At 40.7% G+C, this 21088-nt stretch overlaps 1 protein-coding gene across 1 annotated transcript in view; it reads right to left on the reverse strand.

Annotated features, from left to right (window-relative positions):
- The window catches only part of adamtsl4.L (ADAMTS like 4 L homeolog), a 121140-nt gene that overhangs the window by 44089 nt on the left and 55963 nt on the right, over nt 1–21088 (reverse strand). The window lies entirely within an intron of this gene.

Genomic DNA, 21088 nt, shown 5'->3' on the forward strand with positions numbered 1-21088 from the left:
CCCTTAAAGAAGAACAGCAATGAGGAACATGTTGGCACTTAAATCACAATAACCTTGCATAATATGCTTGGCTAAGAAATAATCCAAATCAATAATCTGAAAAGTATTAATAGAATCTGCTATCACCCACCAGAGCATTCCACAACCTCAATTCCCTTGGTTCTTTGATATTTTCTATGTTAAAAACCTTCCCCATCTGTCTATAAAGTCCTCTAATGTACTTATGCCCCCTTGCAAGTGATTTTGTCTTCAGAGAACACAACCCCAACCTTGTCAGTCTTTCCTAAAAGTTTAATTCTTCCATTCTTCCTACTAGTTTGGTTGCACGTCTCTGCACTATTGTCAGCTCACTAATATTCTTCTGCACTGCATACTCAAGGTGAGGCCTTACCAGGGATCTTTAAAAATACAAAAATATGCTTACAATTTTGCCTATGCAGAGTCCTTCAAAAAAATCACACAATTTTCTAACATAATGTGGCCATAATCATGGTTGCTCCTAAGCAAATACATTCAAAACCATGAAATATTTCATTTAATGTATATTGGAATTCTAAGATTTATATTTTCTTTCCACTCCAAATTTTTATTTTTGGGTTAACTTAGTGGTTGGTTACTAGTTAAGTAGCCAAGAAAGACTCAGTGATGTTTCTATGCCAATGCTTCTCACTAGACCAGGGGTCCCCAACCTTTTTTACCCGTGAGCCACATTCAACTGTAAAAAGAGTTGGGGAGCAACACAAGCAACACAAGTCCCTTGCCAAATAAGGGCTACTATTGGCTATTTGGTAGCCTCTATGTGAACTGGCAGCCTACAGGAGACTCTATTTGGCACTATACTTAGTTTTTATGCAATTAAAACTTGCTTCCAATCCTGGAATTTAAAAATAAGCACCTGATTTGAGGCCACTGAGAGCAACATCCAAGGGGTTGGAGAGCAACATGTTGCTCACGAGCTACTGGTTGGGGATCACTGCACTAGACCATTAAACTTTTTGCATTGAAGCTCAAACAAAATGACTTTTTTTTCTGAAGTGCAGAAAAGAAGTTAATATTTGATCCATTTTTATTGTATTTTAAATGTCTCCAGTGTTTTATTTTCCATAGGCTGTGTTTGTTGAGAGGCCCCAGTTTTCCTCTCTCTCACACAATGTTTGCCCATGTAAAGTTGCAAATACTTGTAGAGAACAAAGAGCTATGTGTGTGAGAAAAGCACATGGCCAAGGAGATGGAATGCCTGCTAGTGGATAATGATGGACCTTTTCAGGAAATTGTCATTTCATAATGCACTCAATGGCATCAAGTACCCTTATCCCTTCAAGATCAACAGTCTGTACAGTAATGATGGCTTGATCTCAACGAAGGGCGAACTACTGCCTACTTCCAAGGCACAAAAAGAATGACAAAAAGGAGGTGAACATTATTAAGAGGGCTAGAGATAAGTGCGTCATTTATTTGTTAAAAAACATTATAGACACTTCACCTGCTCATTCCACTCTAAGTTTACATTTGCACCTGCTAGTCGTTGAGACAGAAGAGAGACATTGCTGTGACCTGACACTTACTATGTGCTTAAGAGGTTCAAGGCTAGTACAAAAGGTCTGGCAAAAGAGACATTACAACTACTGGTGCAGGGAATGATGTCAATGCTATATTAAATAACAGATAATATACGAATACCTACTTTTTTTATAAGTATTATTTTGATACAGATGAGAATTATGTGATCCCAAACATAAAGCAGGCCAATCTTTAGAAGTTACAGTTTTGTTCAATGGACTCAACACTACGACCTCATTCTTATTTATTATATTCTTGCTGTAATTCTAATATATTCTAGTTACCAGGCTAGTTCCCAGGCCATACAGTCCTTACAACTTATTACAGTTGCTGTGTTTTGACATTTGGCAATGAGTATTGCACGGGGCAAGAGGCCCAAGTAAAAATCTATTTTATTATGTAGAGGTGAAACCAGTATATATTAGCAAACCTGGGACTCATTTGACTTCATAAATCAGCTCTATAGTCAAAATCGGAATAGTCCCATCCAATCCTTGGGTCTTTTTTGGCCAAAAAAAGCCAACAACATACTGTAAACCTACGTACAGCCAGAGTATATTCTGGCTGTATTTTAAATTACATCTTTATTTATTAACTATTAGGTTTTTTCCTCCCCATTATTTTCTGTGAAATATTGGGTTAGATTCCATTTTATGAGAGACTTAGCTCCAAATTTAAGTTCAAATGTTCCTGTAGGCCTTAAGAGAGTTATATCTTGATAAACCATGAAAAAAATGTTCACATCTAATCAAATTTGGCCCATTATCTGACCCACCTGTCTCTCTTCTCAGCTAAAGAAGACAATTTCTTCTCTGATTTCTATGTAATGTCCATATTTTACTTTAGTAAAGTATTATTTTATTATTATTATCGACAAGTCCCTGAGAGCTTCCTTTTTTTAGCATTTTGAGATTCCTAATGAATGAAAATACAATCTTCATTATGATCCTGCCTGCAGAAAGCTAATGGCAGGCCTACTAGTGGGGTTTCATTCTGGGTATGTTCTTCATGTTATCTAACAGCTGCCCTTCATATGAACTAACAGCTGCTCTTAGACTTCCTCACCAGAGGTTGAGTAACTGGATATTTGCCCATTTACAGTAAACAAAGGTCACAGTTATTATTAAGACAGATGCAGGAAAGATTTTTCAACTTGAACCACGCCAGACAATAATCTAAACTTGTATCTAAAATAAAATAAAGTATTACTGAACTTGTTCGCTAAAATTTTGCAGTTTCTGGATTAAAGAAATAAAATATATCACCATCACCACCGCCCCTTTCCCCCCTAAAAATTGCATGTTTGTAAAACAAAGGGGCCCTTCTTTAGAACTGAACAGCAGCTTGGAAGCACCAGGCGTAAATAGTGTGTGCCTGGCCCCCCCTGCAAAAAAATCTTCAGAAGTAAACTCCAATTCCCATACTCCCGTCCACTTCCCATCATGCCCCGACTCTGGCCACTCCCCTTGCCTACTCCGCCCACTCCCACCCGACTTGCGTCCCCATACGTCGCTGCAGGTAAGAGAGCGGCTGGAGAGGAGGGGGTTTTCTGTTAGATATAGAGGAAGCAGACCCCACATTCCGGGCCTGTGCAACTAAAATGTAGCCAAAAAGGCAAACAAAAAATTTATTTTATTAATAAATGGTTTTAACTTTTCAGCCGTTTCTTGGGTGACTGTTGATATTTTACAGAATCTGAAAAAAACTTTAACCCAGCATCCTAATGTAAATATACTGTATGTATGTATGTATGTATGTATCTATCTGTCTGTCTGTCTGTCTGTCTGTCTATCATCTGTCTGTCTATCTATCTATCTATCTATCTATCTATCTATCTATCTATCTATCTATCTATCATCATTTCTCTAGCTATCTGTCTATCATCTATCTATCAAATGATTAACTGACAAACTGAAACTTGTGTATTAAAATAAGTAATGTACACCCAATTGTGAAATATAAGTGTATTATTAGTCATCTAGAACTTTCATGGCAAGATTCGGGAAGTGATGCATATGAACAGGCCCGGATTTGTGGAAAGGCCACCTAGGCCCGGGCCTAGGGCGCCAGGATTTTAGGGGGGCGGCATGTTGCCCAGCCACACCCACATTGGTTCAAAAACACTGGGAATGTGCTGCAGATACAATCATTTTTTAAATTTCCCATGCGCCAATTCCATTGATGATGAAAATTTGCATAGATAAAGGGGGGACATGGGCGACGAACGGCAGTGGGCCTAGGGGCACCCACTATGTAAATCCGGCCCTGCATATGAAGTAGACCCGCAAGTGCCTCAAAGTGTCTGAAATTGAGGACAGGAGGCCAGCAAAATGGAGGGAGGCCAGTGAGACTTAACTACAGAGAAGAGAAGCTCATGGTCAGACAGATCTGGATCAGGACAGACAGCGAAGATTCAGAACGATTAAAATGCAGAGGTCAGGTCAGGCAGAAGGCAAGCAAGGATACAAAACAGGCCATTACATTACATTCCCTGAGAGAGTTTGGCTTCTCAGGATTGAGGTTATTGCTCCTACTTGCACTATCCCAAAATGTAAATGTCAACAGCCAACGCCCATCTTCCTATCAACCGGCGGTGCCCATCTCCTCATCTGCTTTGTATGCTAAGTCATGCCAGTGTCACTCGAATTTGGTAGTTGAACAAAATTAAATAGCACACAAATATATAAATACTGGAACTGGAAGAAATGGAATGGACACAAAAATGAATGTAGCTTCCAGCAATCAGGTCACCTTTAAAGGGATACTGTCATGGGGAAAAAAATATTAAAAATGTTAATAGTGCTGCTCCAGCAGAATTCTGCACTCAAAAGAGCAACCAGATTTTTTTATATTTAATTTTGAAAACTGACATGGGACTAGACAAATTGTCAGTTTCCCAGCTGCCCCAAGTCACGTGACTTGTGCTCTGGTAAACTTCAGTCACTCTTTACTGTTGTACTGCAAGTTTAGTTAAATCATCCCCTCTCTTTCCCCCCAGCAGCCTAACAACAGAACAATGAGAAGGTAACGAGATAGCAGCTCCCTAACACAAGATAACAGCTGCCTGGTAGATCTAAGAACAGCATCAATAGTAAAAACCCATGTCTCACTGAGACACATTCAGTTACATTGAGTAGGAGAAATAACAGCCTGCCAGAAAGCAGTTCCATCCTCTAAAGTGCTGGCTCTTTGTGAAAGCACATGACCAGGCAAAATTACCTGAGATGCACCTACACACCAATATTACAACTAAAAAAAATACACTTGCTGGTTCAGGAATTACATTTTATATTGTAGAGTGAATTATTTGCAGTGTAAAACAGTGTAATTTAGAAATAAAAAAAATAAATCATAAAAATCGTGACAGAATTGGTCTTCATTATTTATTTTTTTATATTTTTTTAGTTATTTGCATTCTTCTAACTCTTTCCAGCTTTCAAATGTGGGTCACTGACCCATCTAAAAACAAATGCTCTGTAAGGCTACAAATGTATTGTTATTGCTACTTTTTATTACTTATCTTTCTATCCAGGCCCTTTACTATTCATATTCCAGTCTCTTATTCAAATCAATGTATGGATGCTAGGGTAAAGGAGAAAAAAACCCTTAAATTGGACCTGTTATCCAAAATGCTCGGGACCTGGGATATTCATCTTACCGTAATTTAGATCTCCATACCTTAAGTCTACTTAAAAATAGTTTAAATATTAAATAAATCCAACGGGACTGTTTTGCCTCCAATAAGGATTAGTTATATCTTAGTTGGGATCAAGGACAATGTACTGTTTTCTTCTTATTAGAGAGAAAAATTAAATCATTTTAAAAAATGTTAGTTATTTTAAAATATTGAAGTCTATGTCATAATTTGGCACTTTCTGGATAACAGGTTTCCGGATAATGGATCCCATACCTGTACCAAACAGATATATGAAAGATATGAAATAGGTGTTACTAAATAAAGCCCTAATTTCAAATGCACCTGACATTTCAAAAGCTAGAAAGCTGTCAACAAGATGATAAAAGCACGATTTGTTGCTTGTCTCCCCCCTGTGCACACAGATATACGGATAACTAAAGTAAAACATTGCCTGAAAAATGGATCTGAATAATCCCTCCAGTTTAGCTCTATAAACATCCACTTGCCTAGGAGAGGGGCCGACACTGTGTATCTGCTATAATAATAGGATCTGTTGTAGAATAAACTGTCGCTTCTGGCCTAATCTCCCTGATATCCTGCACAGAGGTCAGATTTCCCTTTAATAACCATGGGTGCCACAAAGACGAAGCACATCATTCTTGGCTCCTAGGATCTCATGCTTTAATAATGCAATTTATTTCCATTAAAAAAAAACGTGTACAGAAACTGCAAATAGGGTTGGCTTCAAAATGGAGATGCTTCCACTATGGGTTTGCATAGCTCTATATCCTAAAAGCTCGGAGCCCCACCGAGCCAGGACAGCAATTAGCCCCTCTATATCAAGCTTTTGCTTTTAGATGACTTAACTATTGGGTTTATAGAGTCCCAAAAGGAAAAAAAAGCTCAGTTCAATTTGGCAGTTCACCATAAGAATCATTAGAGAAGAAAATTCTGTTTTCCGTTCCCTTTAACCAAAATTCCAGCTATCCAAAAGCATTGTCTCAGAGGAGAAAAATTAAGGCAGCAATAATTCATTCACAATTATTACAAATCCAGCTACCATGAAAGTAAAAAAATAGCAGGGACACAAAATGCAGATTTTTGTGGCCAAACCCCCTAATTACCATGTTCATTTTCCAAAATTTGGCAGGTTATGAAAGTTTGAACATATTTCTGTGTTTTTTTCAGTTTTGCTAATAAAGGCGAATTGCCCTTTAAGCTGTGAGTCTGACTTTTGCCAAGGGACCTCCTTATCTAAATTGTTACAATTACTTATTTGCTTATCTCAAAATTGTTGCAAAGTATCTTTTGTGCATCTGTTAGCTGTCCTGGGCTCTCTGCCAAAAGCCAATCAAGTTAGAAACTTTGTTTCTTTTTCTGGCTGTTCATTGCAGAGAAAGTCGGGACTTTCCAGAACAAACGCGGGACTGGGGACTATTGGGAGGTATGTGACTTGTGCTCTGATAAAACTTCACTCACTCTTTACTGCTGCCCCAGCAGCCTATCAAAAGAACAATGGGATGGTAGAAAGATAACAGCTCCCTGACACCTGCTCCCATGCCCCAGCGGTAGATTTAAGATAGTAGTCAGTAGTAAATATAGTAGGAGGAACAATATCTTATCTGAAAGCAGTTCCATTGTGAAGTACTGGTTCTTTTTGAAGGCACAGGTTCAGGAACAATGTCTTGAGACGGCTGCCTATGCATCAATATTACAACTTAAAAAATACTTTTATTGATTCAAGAATACAATTTTATATTGTAGAGTGAAATATTTGCAAGGTACACAATGTCATTTAGTAATAAAAACTATACCATAAAAATTATGACAGAATCCCTTTAACAGTTGCCTATATTCAGTGTGAGTTATGATTTCATCGTCCACCCTCAGGTTCATCTCTGCCTAGAAGAGTGCAGTCCATAAGGACAGATATTCCCTAGATACAAGGAGGGGTTTCTTCTGATTACTTACCACTAAACAGAAAAAAATATTAAGACATGGATTATTATGAACTCCAAAAACGAATTCGCTGCATATTTGTAAATGTTAGCAGAAATGTTTCCTTTTCAAGGGGTGGTTCACCTTTAAAATAAGTTTAGCCAAATTTAACAGTTTTTTAATTATTTGCCGCCTTCGTCTAACTCTCTGCGCCTTTCAGATATGGGTCAGTGAAACCATCTAAAAAACAAATGTTCTGTGAAGCTACCCGTTTAATGTTATTGACACTTTTTATTACTCGTCTTTTTTATTTAGGCCTCTGCTATTCATATTCTAGTCTCTCAAAATCTTTAAATCGATGCATGGTTGCTATGGTAAGTTGGACCCTAGCAACCAGATTGCTCATACTGCACTGAATACAAAGCTGGAAAACACAAAAACCACAAATGAAAATGAATTGCCTCAGAATTGCACTCTCTATATCATATTAAAAGTTAACTCACAGGTGAACAACCACTTTAACTAAAGAAAAATGGATCATGTGAACTACTTTATGCAGGTTTGTTAAGATTGACAGGGATAAAGGCTGGCTTAAACTCTTTTTAAACATGTTTATACTGTAAAGGCTAAGATTGCGTTCAGGTGGAAAAACACTGCCACATGCAATAATGGTTGTGATGAAATATGGAAGAGAGATATGTGAAGCAAATGGAGGGCTAGGATTCCCTTTTCACAGAAATCCCTAATCCCCCCACATACCTTCCCTTCAAAACAAGTCCCTGGCTAAAGCTCCCATGCCCCCACAGGCCGACCTTACAGTGCCAGCAGGCATTGACGGAGCACAGCTGTTAAACCAGATTCTGCCTTAATTCTGGAAGCTTTTCTCCTGCTGTGGGCTATGCAGAGAGGGCAAAATGGCTCTTGGTAGCAGTATATGTACAGTATAGGGGAAGGGGGTGGCAGCACTGTAGTAGTGACTCAGGACCAGGGCCGCCATTAGAAATCACGGGGCCCCATACAACAAAATTTTTGGGGCTCCCTGGGCCCCGCCCACCCTGGAGCCCAAAATTGGGGCCCCAAAAATATTTTTTTAAAAAAAACATTGGCACTAGGGCCCCCCTTACAAGTTAAAAAAAATTGGGGCCCCCAAAATATTTTTTTTTAAAAAACCTTTGCGCCAGGGCCCCCCTTACAAGTTAAAAAAATTGGGGCCCCAAAAATTATTTAAAAAAAAAAACATTGGCACCAGGGCCCCCCTTACAAGTTAAAAAAAATTGGGGCCCCAAAAATTATTTTTTAAAAAAACCTTTGCGCCAGGGCCCCCCTTACAAGTTAAAAAAAATTAAATATTATTATAGATTATTAAAATAAAACATTGGTGGCCAGGGGATTAAAAAAAAACAAAAACCCACATTGGTGTCAGAAGAATTGAACTCGTGGCTTCAGGACTTCAATTATAGCTGTTTTCGTGACTTTGTGTCTTTTCGCCGCTTCAGGACTTCAGTGTCGGCTCCTTTCGTGACTTTGTTTCTTTTAGGACTTCATATGTTCGGCACTTCCGCATTCGGCTGTTCGGGACTTCGCAAGCAGAGGCACGGCTGCGGAGCGGTCAAGGGGGGCCCGGCTCTTCGAAAAGTGCAGCACTGCCCCCCTTCAGCCCCAGGACACTTGTCCCCTCTCCCCCCCTGATGGCGGCCCTGCTCAGGACCCTCTACTGTTTACATGTGTTCCAGTGTGATGTCTCTTTGGTCCTTGTGCCAGTATAAACTGTGCAAAATGGGCTATTTACATTCGGGCTAAGAGGCTTCTTTCATGTATACTTGGCTTGCACTGTAATCAAAGAAGAAACAGCCAGCTGTTGTACTACACTGGATACAGTGGCCCTTCCTCAGCATATTACAGCCGCCTGCACGCAGAAGGCTAATTGAACCACTAATATTATTATCAGGGGCGTTTCTGGCATGAGGCAAGGCAATAGGGTTACCACTTGTCCGGTTTTTTGAAGGGAAGGATTTCCTAGGACGGACGTGGTGATCGGCCCTTGTGAGACATTATCATAACTATAACAATAAATATCTGACATCAGAATGAGGCTAGAGTGTTTTTTGCTTTTTCAAAGTCCATTTGCAAAGTCCCCCTGAAATTCCTTTTTTACATGTTTTCCCGCAATTTTGTGATGTTGTGTGAGTCACTCAGTGACAGGAAGTAAAGCAGGTTCTGTAACAGGAAGACATTTGAGAGAAAAAGACATGGCTCCGTCTATTCTTTGGCTGATGCAATCTAGCAAGTGTGTGTCTTCTAGGGCCCTTTGACTTAATAACCAGCGTATTGCTTTTAGGAATAATGTGATCCCATAATCATACCTTCCAATATTAAAATAATGAAAAGAGGGACAAAAAGTTGTGCTTCGCACAGCATAAATTCTTTGACCACACCCATTTTATGATCACACCATGTCCATTTTACAAAATTTGGCAGGTTATGAAAGTCTGAACACATTTCTTGGATTTTTACTGCCATATGTGTTGTAACAGTTTTGCTAATGAAAGTGAATTGCCCTTTAAAGGAGAACTAAAGCCTTACTAAAGACGTAGGCTAGAAATATTGTACATTATGTTTTGTGCTTCTGTACCAGCCCAAGGCAACCACAGCCCTTTAGCAGTAAAGATCTGTGTTTCCAAAGATGCCCCAGTAGCTCCCCATCTTCTTTTCTGCGATTCATTGCACATGCTCTGTGCTGCTGTCACTTACTGAGCTCAGGGACCCACTCACAATATACAATACACATAGAATAAAAATGTCACAATATAAGGCTGATTAGTAATTAATACAGATAATTACTACATAACAGCACAGAAACCAGTGCAATTAGCATCAGAATTTAATAATCAGCAAACCTGTAGCATCAGCTTATATTACAGGGGAAGCTCATTTTCTGCTGGATAATTAGTGACGAGCCCTAAGCTTAGCTTCTCAACAGCTGCTCAGAGCCCACTGAGCATGTGAGTGTCACAGACACTTTCCAAGATGGTGACCCCCTGTGACAAGTTTGAAGTCCTGGATCATTGCTGCTATTGACAAGCTGAAACTTTGGGCTGATGCAATAAGTCTCAGTTTATAAAATGTGCCATTTTTAGCCATATTAATTTTTAGGGTTTAGTTCTCCTTTAAGCTGCAAGTCTCAGATCTCCCAAAAGACCTGCTTATCTTAAATAGTTACAGGTGTACCTTTGCTTATCTTGAATTGTTACAAAATTATCCAAGTGCAACTGCTGAGTGTTCTGGGCTCTCTGCCAAAAAGCCTCTTATTTTAATTAGAGGAGTTTCAGAAACTGTGTATCTTTCAGGAGTCAGTGCAGGAGATCAAATAGAAAGTCGGGACATTTCAGTAAGAAACCTGGGACTGTGAGCTGAGCTGTCAAAATCAGGACTGTCCTGCAGAAAACATGACCGTTGGGAGGTATGCATAATGCATTATATCCTATATGTCTTTAAAAAGCTGCAAACTAGTTCACTCCAGTGGCTGGTATGTGGATTCATTTGTACTGAGCGTGGGAGTGGTTGATGGCTAGTATGCCTTCTAAATAAACACAATTATGTATATCACTATCACCAGATACCGATGGAAGTCATAGCACCAATCAGATATTTGCTTTTAATAATTCCAACTAGGACAGAAAATACAAACTGCTAATTGTATTAATACATTTTCCGACAAATCCTTGTTGGGTGTGGGAGGCCACCATAAATACAAGCCAATCAAACAGATGGAATAGTAAAATAGTAATTAGGGGGTGTGGTCAAGCTCTTTTTTTTTTTGGAGTAACAAGCCCAACAGTAACAGTCTTGATCATTGTGGAATGTGGCATAAGTTTCCCAAGTGACAGATTTTTCCCAAAACACCACAGAGCTATTGATCCAGAATTTATCTTCCGAGGTAGGTGGTTTGTTCATTTGTTTACTGTACCTGACATCAAAGCCACAGAGATAAAGAATCCATCACATGGGCTATAGCCCAGCAATTGAGATAATCAGATCCGAACAACCGCAGAGATGTTGTTTTGTAATATTGAGTAATAAATTGGGCTTTGATTAAAGACGGGCTCCTACAAGGAGGAACAAAAATACTGTACTTGCCAAATCAATTGCTGTTTCTTTCCATAAACATTTGCAGCCTGTCATCAGATGAGCTTTTGTAGAATTTAGTTTTTGTTTTCCTTCATATGATTGAAACACAAACAAGCAATAAGGAGTTAGAATGAGTGGTTTGGCTGCTCCGCTCCCCAGCCCCATTACTTCTTTCATTTAATGAAAAAAAGCCAGTTACATAAAAGCTTTCCAACCTTTTATTCACAGTCAGCCAAAATACTGACATAGCACAGGCCTCATTTTATAACAGCGAGCAAGAAACAAACTGCTAAACAATTGCTAAAAGCTGCCTTGTTTTTTCAGCACAATGCAGTTTTTCCTCAATAATTCCGATTTTATTGTTCCCAGGGCAAAATGTTCTGACTGCTGCACGAGGTGTGCAGGTTCAATGCATATTACTGCTCATTGTGTGGGTCTCCTTCATTGTGGCTTGCCTATCCCAGGTGCAGGTTCTGACAAACTGCCCCATCCCAAGGTGCCAGTGCCATATAGGAAAAATCAGCTTATATTTTATAAGAGCATTTTCATAATTTTAGCAAAACAGCCCCTTCGTATGTAAACAGACTAAAAAAATGTCAGCACCATGTCAATGGAAGGATTATAGGATTATCTCCTATAATTCTTTACAGCAGCACATATCAACTTGTCAGGTTAAAGCCTACAGCAAGCAGGGATTTGCAACCCGTGAAGCTCCAACTTTTTCTAAACCCCAACTCCAAGCATCCCCTCTAAGCAGGGATTGTCCATTTACATTTCTGTTACGATAATTTCACCCCCTCTAAGGATATATCACACCTCGTGACCTACTAGGTCACGCCGCCCCCTTCTGGCTTCTAGTTAGGGGTTAAAACACAGTAGGAGACACAGCTAAAGGTGACCATAGACTCAAAGATCCGCTCGTTTGGCGACATCGGGGGTAATTCGAACGTTCGGCCTTATGACCGAACGATCGAATTATGATGCGCCAAGGGGCTCCGACGGGTCGGTCGGTTAAAAATCCAACCTTCCCGATCGATATCGTGGCCAGATATCGATCTGGAAGACCCGTCGGAAGCCCCCATACACGGGCAGATAAGCTGTCAAATCGGTCCAAACGACCGATATCGGTAGCTTTATCTGCCCGTGTATGGCCACCTTAAATCATATAACATATTGCACCATCCTCTGGCATCCACCTGTTTATCAGTGGAGAACTGTGCCTCTTAATAAACCTGAAAGGCTGCAAGAGGACAACATATTTTCTTCAGACCGGGCCACATGAGCCTTTTGGTGGAAGTGGAGTAACTAAAGGCCTACAAACCCTGGTGCAAAAGTTGTACTGGGGCCCACTTATGAGCTAGCTGCCCATCCTTCCATGCTGGAAACTTGCTATCTCAAGTCTTACCTGGGTGGGGGAACAAAAGGGCTCTTCCCTGGTAGTTAAACCACTCTTCAGTGGCCAACTTCAGAATGGCTACAGTTGCTCCATTAGTGTGCTTGGCTCAAGGCTGATACATTTGTCATACTTTATTTAACTGACTCTCCTCCACCCTCAAACACCTAGTTAGTACATGCTGACAGAGGTGAGCTCACATAAACAAGATGTCAACCCACAGGGCAAAAACAACACAAGAAATATTTCCGGCTCTAGGTCACACAGAGTGATTAGCACGCGGATTAGACCAAAGAAAAAAGCTCTGATATTAAACATGCCGTTCCCACAGACTATACTTGGAGAAGAAGATATATATTGAACTAATATTATGGCAATCCTAGACCCTTTGATATTCGGGGCCCCCGATACACTACCCTACAATTAGGCCTGCAAATAAGTATGTTGAATGCCAATAAAGGACAAAAACCTCTAAAAATATTTCGAGAATTCTTCAGCGACGTTGGCTAAACCCCCGTAACTAATCCACCAAAGGCCTTCTAGTTGCCCTAGTCTCTTGGCATTCCTCAGGTAAACTGAGACATATCAGTCACCAGTCATAGCAGGTAAGGGCCACCCGATGCCAGATGAAAGCAATGAGATGAAAGGTATCCTACCAAGGGGGGTGGGATGATACTCTGGAAAATCCTAACATTGTTCTGGTTTGGATGTTACTACTTGAAGTTCTAAATTCTGAAAAAGAAAAGTGAAATAGGTTTCTATATGAAGGATTGATTATCCACAAATTCTAATGCTTGGCAGGAGCTACTCTTTAAGAAGCAGGGCTATATAAATACATATATATATATATATATATATTTATATATATACACACACACACAATGAATCCTACAAATTAATGGCTGGCGCTGATAAATTCCTGCTTTGTCTCAAGAGGAACTGAAATATTCTACATATGGAAGAAATTAGTCTTATAATGTTACCTTGATTAAGGTCAGGGCTTGCAGCACAATGAAAAAAAAAAACGCAACCGAGGAAAGAAGGAAGGATGGAAGCTCCTTTGGTATCTCACCTGGTATCTCTCTTGACTTGACCAACAACCTCTTAGAAATTACTCTGGAAGGTTGATGTCTCTGTAGCTCTGTGAATATTCTGAAGCTCTGACTGATTTCTTGGTCTGATAGGAGTAACAAAGACATCCATATCTTTCATCTGATCTAGTTGAGGGCAATGACCGGCGTGGAGATTTGTTGGCTGCGATTAAAATGCACAACTGCAGGCAACAACTCTCCTGAAAATGCTTCGCCACCAGCAATAATTAAAATCGTTGGTAGTAAAACATACGTGTCGCCCAACGTTTCCTTCTTCAAGTGACTTCTATAGAACGAAAAGGCTCATAGATTTTACCAACAGCAATTTCAATTATTGCCGGTTCAAAGCATTTTCAGCAGATTTGTCACCTGCAGTTGTGCCTTTTTATCACGGGCGACAAATCTACCCATCAGTCATTACCCTAAAACTAAAGGTGGCTATGCACTGAAACATCTAGACTAGACCAAACAGTTATTTTAACAGGGCACACAGTGAATATGGAAATAAATATTTCTTTCCCTACATGTGACACAGCTCTTACACCTAAGCTCACACAGGCTCAACAAGCTAAACAATGAGGATGTTGACTCAAGGTGGCCATTGTTTCCTCCCAGGAAAGAATTTATCATTATCAGTGTGAGACACAGACGCCCCAAGGGCTCAGTAATACAAATAAACTTGTAAAATGTATTAAAAGTGCTACAGAGCTTTCAATGTCCTGACAACGAGGCTGCAGGGAAAAGTCTAACCACTGGAATGACAAGCTAGGAGAGGAATGAGCCGACTGCTGGCCCACCATAAAGAATGTTGATATCTGCGAGAAATAACAAATGGAACCTGGCAGGTGGATTTCCAAAAGACTGTAGGTCTGTAAGAATAATAATATTATTCCAAAGTGCAAGTTCTAGGGTATCTCCCACCATCCAACCAGGTTGTTCAACTGGAGGACTTGTGATAAATGCATTCAAAGTGCATTGAGCCAATCAGGTGAGATTACAGCAGAACAGAACATTGTTATGAAAATACTGGCTGACCAATGCCCACCATGTATGGGGTCATAGGATATCCCGATGCGTCAATTATTTTGTTCTCATTTATGTTGGAAGACTTAATATGCATTGAAGCTGCCTTATGATATAATAAAATAGCGACATATTACCATGAAATACTCAAAACTCTTGGATTTACTAAACAATAGCTTTTGAATGACACATGCACAATGCTTATTGTTCTCTTTGCCTTTAACTACAATTTAATGGACGCATAAAGCTTGTTAGGTATCAGTGAGAAATATTGGATTCTCAAAATGATAGTTTGCCAGCGGAGTGACCAACTGTGTACCCCATATTCAGCCCAGTGTGAGCTCTTTTGCCCATATGTATAAAAAGCCTAGTGAGCGAAAGCCCTGCCAGATGGAATATATAACTAGTAGCACCGGAATGTCAGGGAAGATAGTTGAAAGGGCTTGAGAAAGTAAATGAGCAGTGCACAGTGATTCACTGCAAGATTTGGCAGGCTGGAGATTGCCATTGGGCAAGCTTTGCACTGCATAAACTCCTAACATAAATATGCTTTTTGGCCCATTTTTCTCAAATAGTTTATAGTTACATACAGCTTCCCTCTCAAGGGTAAGGAATGAGTTAATAAAATGCTATTAATGTTTCAAGATGTATTGTATAGTGAAGATGTTGAAACTGACACATTGAGCATGTTTTTGGTTTCATTCCAGCCTCCAGAAAATTTCAAGGGAAACTAAAGCCCTTAACTAGCCACTTGTTTGGCAAAAATGCTTAAGGCTGCTACAGAGTTTTCAACATTTGGCAGCTGGATGCAGCTTTTTAATTATGATCCCTCTTTCCCATCGCCCACACAAGTTCAAGCTGGTCAGATGTAAACACCTATGCCCAGGCTGGCCCTCTCACATGCAATTTAGCAGCCCAACTCTATAATCCAAGTTAAATATTATTTTAGGGTTTATAGGGAAAATCTACCTGAATCTTCACCGAAAGAAAATGTAATTCTGGGCAACTTTCCATTATACATTAAGTAAAACATTTTTAATTATTTAACGGAATGAAGTTACATGTAAATCTTATTCCTATGAAAAGCAGCATTTGTTTGACATTTTCTTTCTCTTGTCCTAACTGCTGAAGCAATGTAACTGCAACACAGGCAGTGGTGGGGCTTGCGGCTGGCTTGCGGCTTGAGGCCACCAGGTGGCAGCCCCAATGGGCCACCCCAGTGCAACACTGACCAAGAACTTGTCTAGCTCTGGCAACCACCAACCATCCGCCTCTGTAAAGGTGGCCATACACGGAGAGATCTGCTCATTTGGCGATGTGGGCAATATCGAGCTCATCCGATCGGATCCTAACGAATAGTAACAGGCGATCGGATCGCAGGACCGCATCAACGAACAGATGCACCCGCGATCCAACGGGATTTTTCGGCCAAATCTCGATCGGGAAAGCCCGTCGGGGGGCCCCATACACAAGCCAATAAGCTGCCGACTCGGTCTGTCGGCAGCTTTTATTGGGCCGTGTATGGCCACCTTAAATCACTTGCTTGCATCATCAAACCATGCTTTCTCACTGCATGATGCAGGGTCGGAGTTATAGAAGGAAACAAGTATGCGGCTAGGGTCCTAATGCCCTAGGAATGTGCCTCTGCTGCCTACTTCTAGTTCCTACCCAGTTCTTCACAGGCCTGTTTATCACAGAACATGCAATGCATTTGTGGAATGAGAATAGGGACAGACAGATACTGCAGTCAATAGCAATTGAATTTACGAATGCATTTAAGGTTAAAGGGAAACTATTGCGAAAATGAAAATTATTATAAGCTTCATCATACTGAAATAAGAAACTTTCTAAATACCACCAATTAAAAATTCTGTACCGTTTCTGAAATAATCAAGTTTATCCCCGCTATCCCTCTCTCAGCATCTGTTTCTCTTCATTCTGTCTTCATTCAGGAGTTGGGTGTCAGATGAATGATCCAATATATCTTTTAGGGGGGCTCCTTTTACCTAAAAGATGTATTAGAGCTCACTCTATTAAAATCACCATAAATCCTGTCTCTCTACATGCAGGATTTGAGCAAAAGGCAGTTATTTTATTAGATTTTGTTTGTACTGGAATCAGTTATTTGAGTGAGCTCCTTTATAGCTGCTAGGAAAGAAAGCCCCCCTATAAGATATATTAGATCTAACTGTCAATGAATATCTGACACCCAACTGCTGCATGAAGACAGAATGAAGAGAAACAGATTCTGAGAGGGGAATAGTGAAGATAAACTTGATTATTTCAGAAACAATGCAGATTTTTTAATTGATTGTATTTAGAAAGTTTCTTACTTCAGTATGAGGAAGCTTATATTCATTTTCGTGATAGTTCCCCTTTAAAGGCACACAAAGATGTTGAGTGCTTCCAGCAAAAAACAGCATTAGACCTGTCATCACACTTAATGCTATTAAATGGAGAGAGAGCGGCATAGGCGTCAGAACCAGAGGAGCCAGGGGCACTGAAAAAAGTCAAACACAATTTCTACAAATATAATTGGTTGTTATAATTCCTCTGTAAGTGTATATTTTCCCCATTAAACCACATGAAGGAGAGAGTGTGGGCTCTGGCAAGAATCAAGTGTTTAGAGCAAAGGAGGCAAACAAGGGAAGGCAATCTATCTGACAAACTTGTGTCTTCACACCAACATTAGGGATAAAGCAGGCTCGTTGTTTGAAATTCCCATCCAGGCGCTTAGTGAAGGAATATAAACTAACGCCAAGTTCATGCTAACACCAGCCCTGAGGAAAGGACAAGTCTGTGGCACTACAGTGGCCAAAAAAGAGAGAATGAAGGAGAGAAACACAAGAAAGGTCTGTGTCTGCATTGGGCTGGTGGAATGGACACCCCATTACTCTTCTCACAGTGCATCCCTGGCCCAGAAAGCTGGAGACACTGACAAAGGCAAAGATAACATTGACACAATTAACGCATGGACCGTGACAATGATATCATGGGGCCATTAGGCACAGACCACCGGCCATGAGAAAGTGGATTACAACAAAAGGCAACATATGTCTAACTCGGTAAAACTAAGGGCGGCTGGGCATTGATGCCTCACTCTGCCAATTCTCAGCAGGGAAACAAGTGTAACAGTGTTAAAGAATAAAGTGTGGGCCATATTTGTATTTTCAGACATGTGAATCCAGTCCTGGGATGGAGATACCGCACCTACCAATACAATTCTGCTAGCTCGGATTTAAAGGGATACTACTAACTACTCTAATCAGTGTTGGACTGGCCCACCTGGATACCAGAAAAACTCTCGGTGGGCCCAGGAATCAGTGGACCCTCTTGTTTCTAACCATTTAGTCTATTTCATGATCATTCCCTATCTCTTTATTGGGAAAAAATGCTTAATAATGGAAGAATATAATAAAAATATAGTAAGCAGAAGTAGAAGACTAGCAGAATAAAGAGGACGAGGAGAGCAGGAATAATAGTTTGGAAAGTGGATCGACAGTCTAAGGTTTTCTGGTGGGCCCCTGGCATCCCAGTCCAACACTGACTCTAATTACAAGCAACCCATGACAATTTGATTCTAGATGCTGTGTTGGGAGAAGTCAACCAGAAAAATTATTTTTTAGGTCTTACTCCTTGCTCTGCAGAAACAGGAATACATTTTGTAGGACTGACTATCTGCTTTGGGGAAGTTAAACTTGAAGGCCACAATTCCAGCTTGGAAGAAGAAAAAGCTTAGCTTGTGAGTCTTAGGGCTAGTCCACACGGGGAGATAGCGACGCGTTTGCGGTCGCGGCGACAAAGCGCCGCGACAGTCGCCGCGACCGGCGCAGGCGACAGTTTTGTATGGGCGCCTATGTAAAAACGCCTGTGCTAACCACACGAGGCGATGCGCTTTTCAACAGTCGCCTGAAAATGCCTCGCCAGGCTTTTTCAGGCGACTGTTGAAAAGCGCATCGCCTCGTGTGGTTAGCACAGGCGTTTTTACATAGGCGCCCATACAAAACTGTCGCCTGCGCCGGTCGCGGCGCTTTGTCGCCGCGACCGCAAACGCGTCGCTATCTCCCCGTGTGGACTAGCCCTTAATTCCAGCTTGGAAGAAGTAAAAAACTCTACTTAGAGGTCTCACTTCCAGTTTGGGAGAAGAAAAAGCTTTCAAAGCAGGCACTGAAAGTGGGAAGGAGGGTGGCGTCCGGAAGGTCATCAAAAGCGGTGGAGCCAGAAGGTGGGTTAAAACCGATAAACTTTCATGAAATCCTTAAAATTGACAGTACAAGCAGGCAGGGTGAGTGTAGCTTGACGCGTTTCGTGGCCATGAAACGCGTCAAGCTACACTCACCCTGCCTGCTTGTACTGTCAATTTTAAGGATTTCATTAAAGTTTATCGGTTTTAACCCACCTTCTGGCTCCACCGCTTTTGATGACCTTCCGGACGCCACCCTCCTTCCCACTTTCAGTGCCTGCTTTGATCGCTATAGTGCCGTACCGGACCGGCATGGAGGGCTGCATCAAGAACCGGAAGTTGATTCCCTCTCTTGGTTAGCGGTGATTTCATTTTTTGCTCTAGAAGAAAAAGCTTATCTTGTGAGTCTCAATTCCAGCTTGGAAGAAGAAAAAAAAACTTTACTTGGAGGCAATACTTCCAGCTTGGAGCTAATTCTCTGGGCTTCACTTCCAGCTTTGGAGAAGAAAAAACTGATCTTGTGGGCCTCATTTCCATTTCTCAGTACCTATTTTGGATTTCTGCTTCCTTTGAAGCATATGCTGACTTTCTAGTAAAAATCTTAGAATTCCCAGGGCAAAGGGGAAACATTCCTACTCAGTCTTGCAAAATAGAAACAAGTTGTAAAATGATGTAAGGTTTCGTTTTTAGTTTCCCTGTAAATGTTCTGTAAAACAAATAGACAAATGGTATTCCAGAGAGCCTAGTTAATCTGTATTTCCAAATATTTGTGAACTTTGCCATAATATTTGCTCTACTAAATATAAATATAATGCACAGGCCCCAACACAAAAGTGAAAGATAGTATAGTCCAAGCTTGGGTTTAGTAAGCAACAGAGTACAGTATAAATAAATCACCTTAGGGACACGGGACAGGGGATGACGTGTTGATTCATTGAAAACATACACACTTCTCCTGAGTTAAAAATCAATACGTTCTCAGTATAATATCCCCTTAAAACGTCAAATGTTTTCAAACTTTATTATGTGGAAACATGTCAGCTGATGTATATGGCTGTATATATAGGTAAGTTGCATATAATCATTGTCCATACTGAGCAGTTGCTGTAAGGAGATTACAGGTCACCCAATGAATTATGGTTGCACACAATCAGTCATAGCCTATACAGATAGGCAGCTAGCTACTGGAATGTAAGAAAGGACTAGTTTATTTTGGGAATATCAGGTATGATTCCATTTCATTGTGACCACACACAGAGAACATAAACTCACTATCCAAAGGCAAACTTAGGACAAAACAGGGTTGACAATTTTTTAGGAGAAAATATCTGTCTGTGCCCGCTAAATCCTTTTCTGCCTGATCTATCAGAATCGGCCTCACAGTCCACCCATTGATATCATCACTCTACCCATTTATGTCATTGCTCCATCCACTGACATCACCATCAGTGGATGGAGCCTCAACCCTTAACCAGTATGCCCTGGCAGATATTTCCAGACTGAAACGGGCTAGGAATGGGTAAGAGTCCAAGCTGGAAGCAGGGATTGGGGGTGCACACAGAGAATAAATCACATAATTTAGTACATTTGGACCCACCTCTCTCTTAAACCGTTTACAAAAGATAATTTTGCACACATGGCCAAAAAGTAATCATAGGGAACATTAGGCATTACAGCTCATTTACTCAGTATGAAGCAAGAGATGAGACGCCTATTAATTTAGAAAAGCCTTCATTATCCTGCGTGATGATGATGGCTGCAGCAACAAGCCCTGGCTCTGCCACAGGTCAAACCAGTTACCAATTAATGTGCTGGTGGGGTGGGGGGGACTTCTGCACATAAAACAATAATAAAGTTTAGATTACAAAAATAGCCTCATGCTTCGGAAAACATTTATATGTCCCACCAGTTCCCTGCTGGGCTCATTATACCAAAAGGAACAATGAAGGAAATAAAAGAGTCACAGGGATGAGCCATTGGAAGGAAATGGAAATCTCCAGTAGGTCCAGACTGGGAGGCAGTGAAAGGATTCGCCCAGCAGAGTTTTATTGTTCTATACAGGGAGTCATCCTGGAGAAGAATCCTGTCACTTTCATATGCTCCACCGCTCCCTCAATACCCAGTGAGACACAATT

Source organism: Xenopus laevis, chromosome 8L, assembly GCF_017654675.1.
Source record: "Xenopus laevis strain J_2021 chromosome 8L, Xenopus_laevis_v10.1, whole genome shotgun sequence".
NCBI lineage: Eukaryota > Metazoa > Chordata > Amphibia > Anura > Pipidae > Xenopus > Xenopus laevis.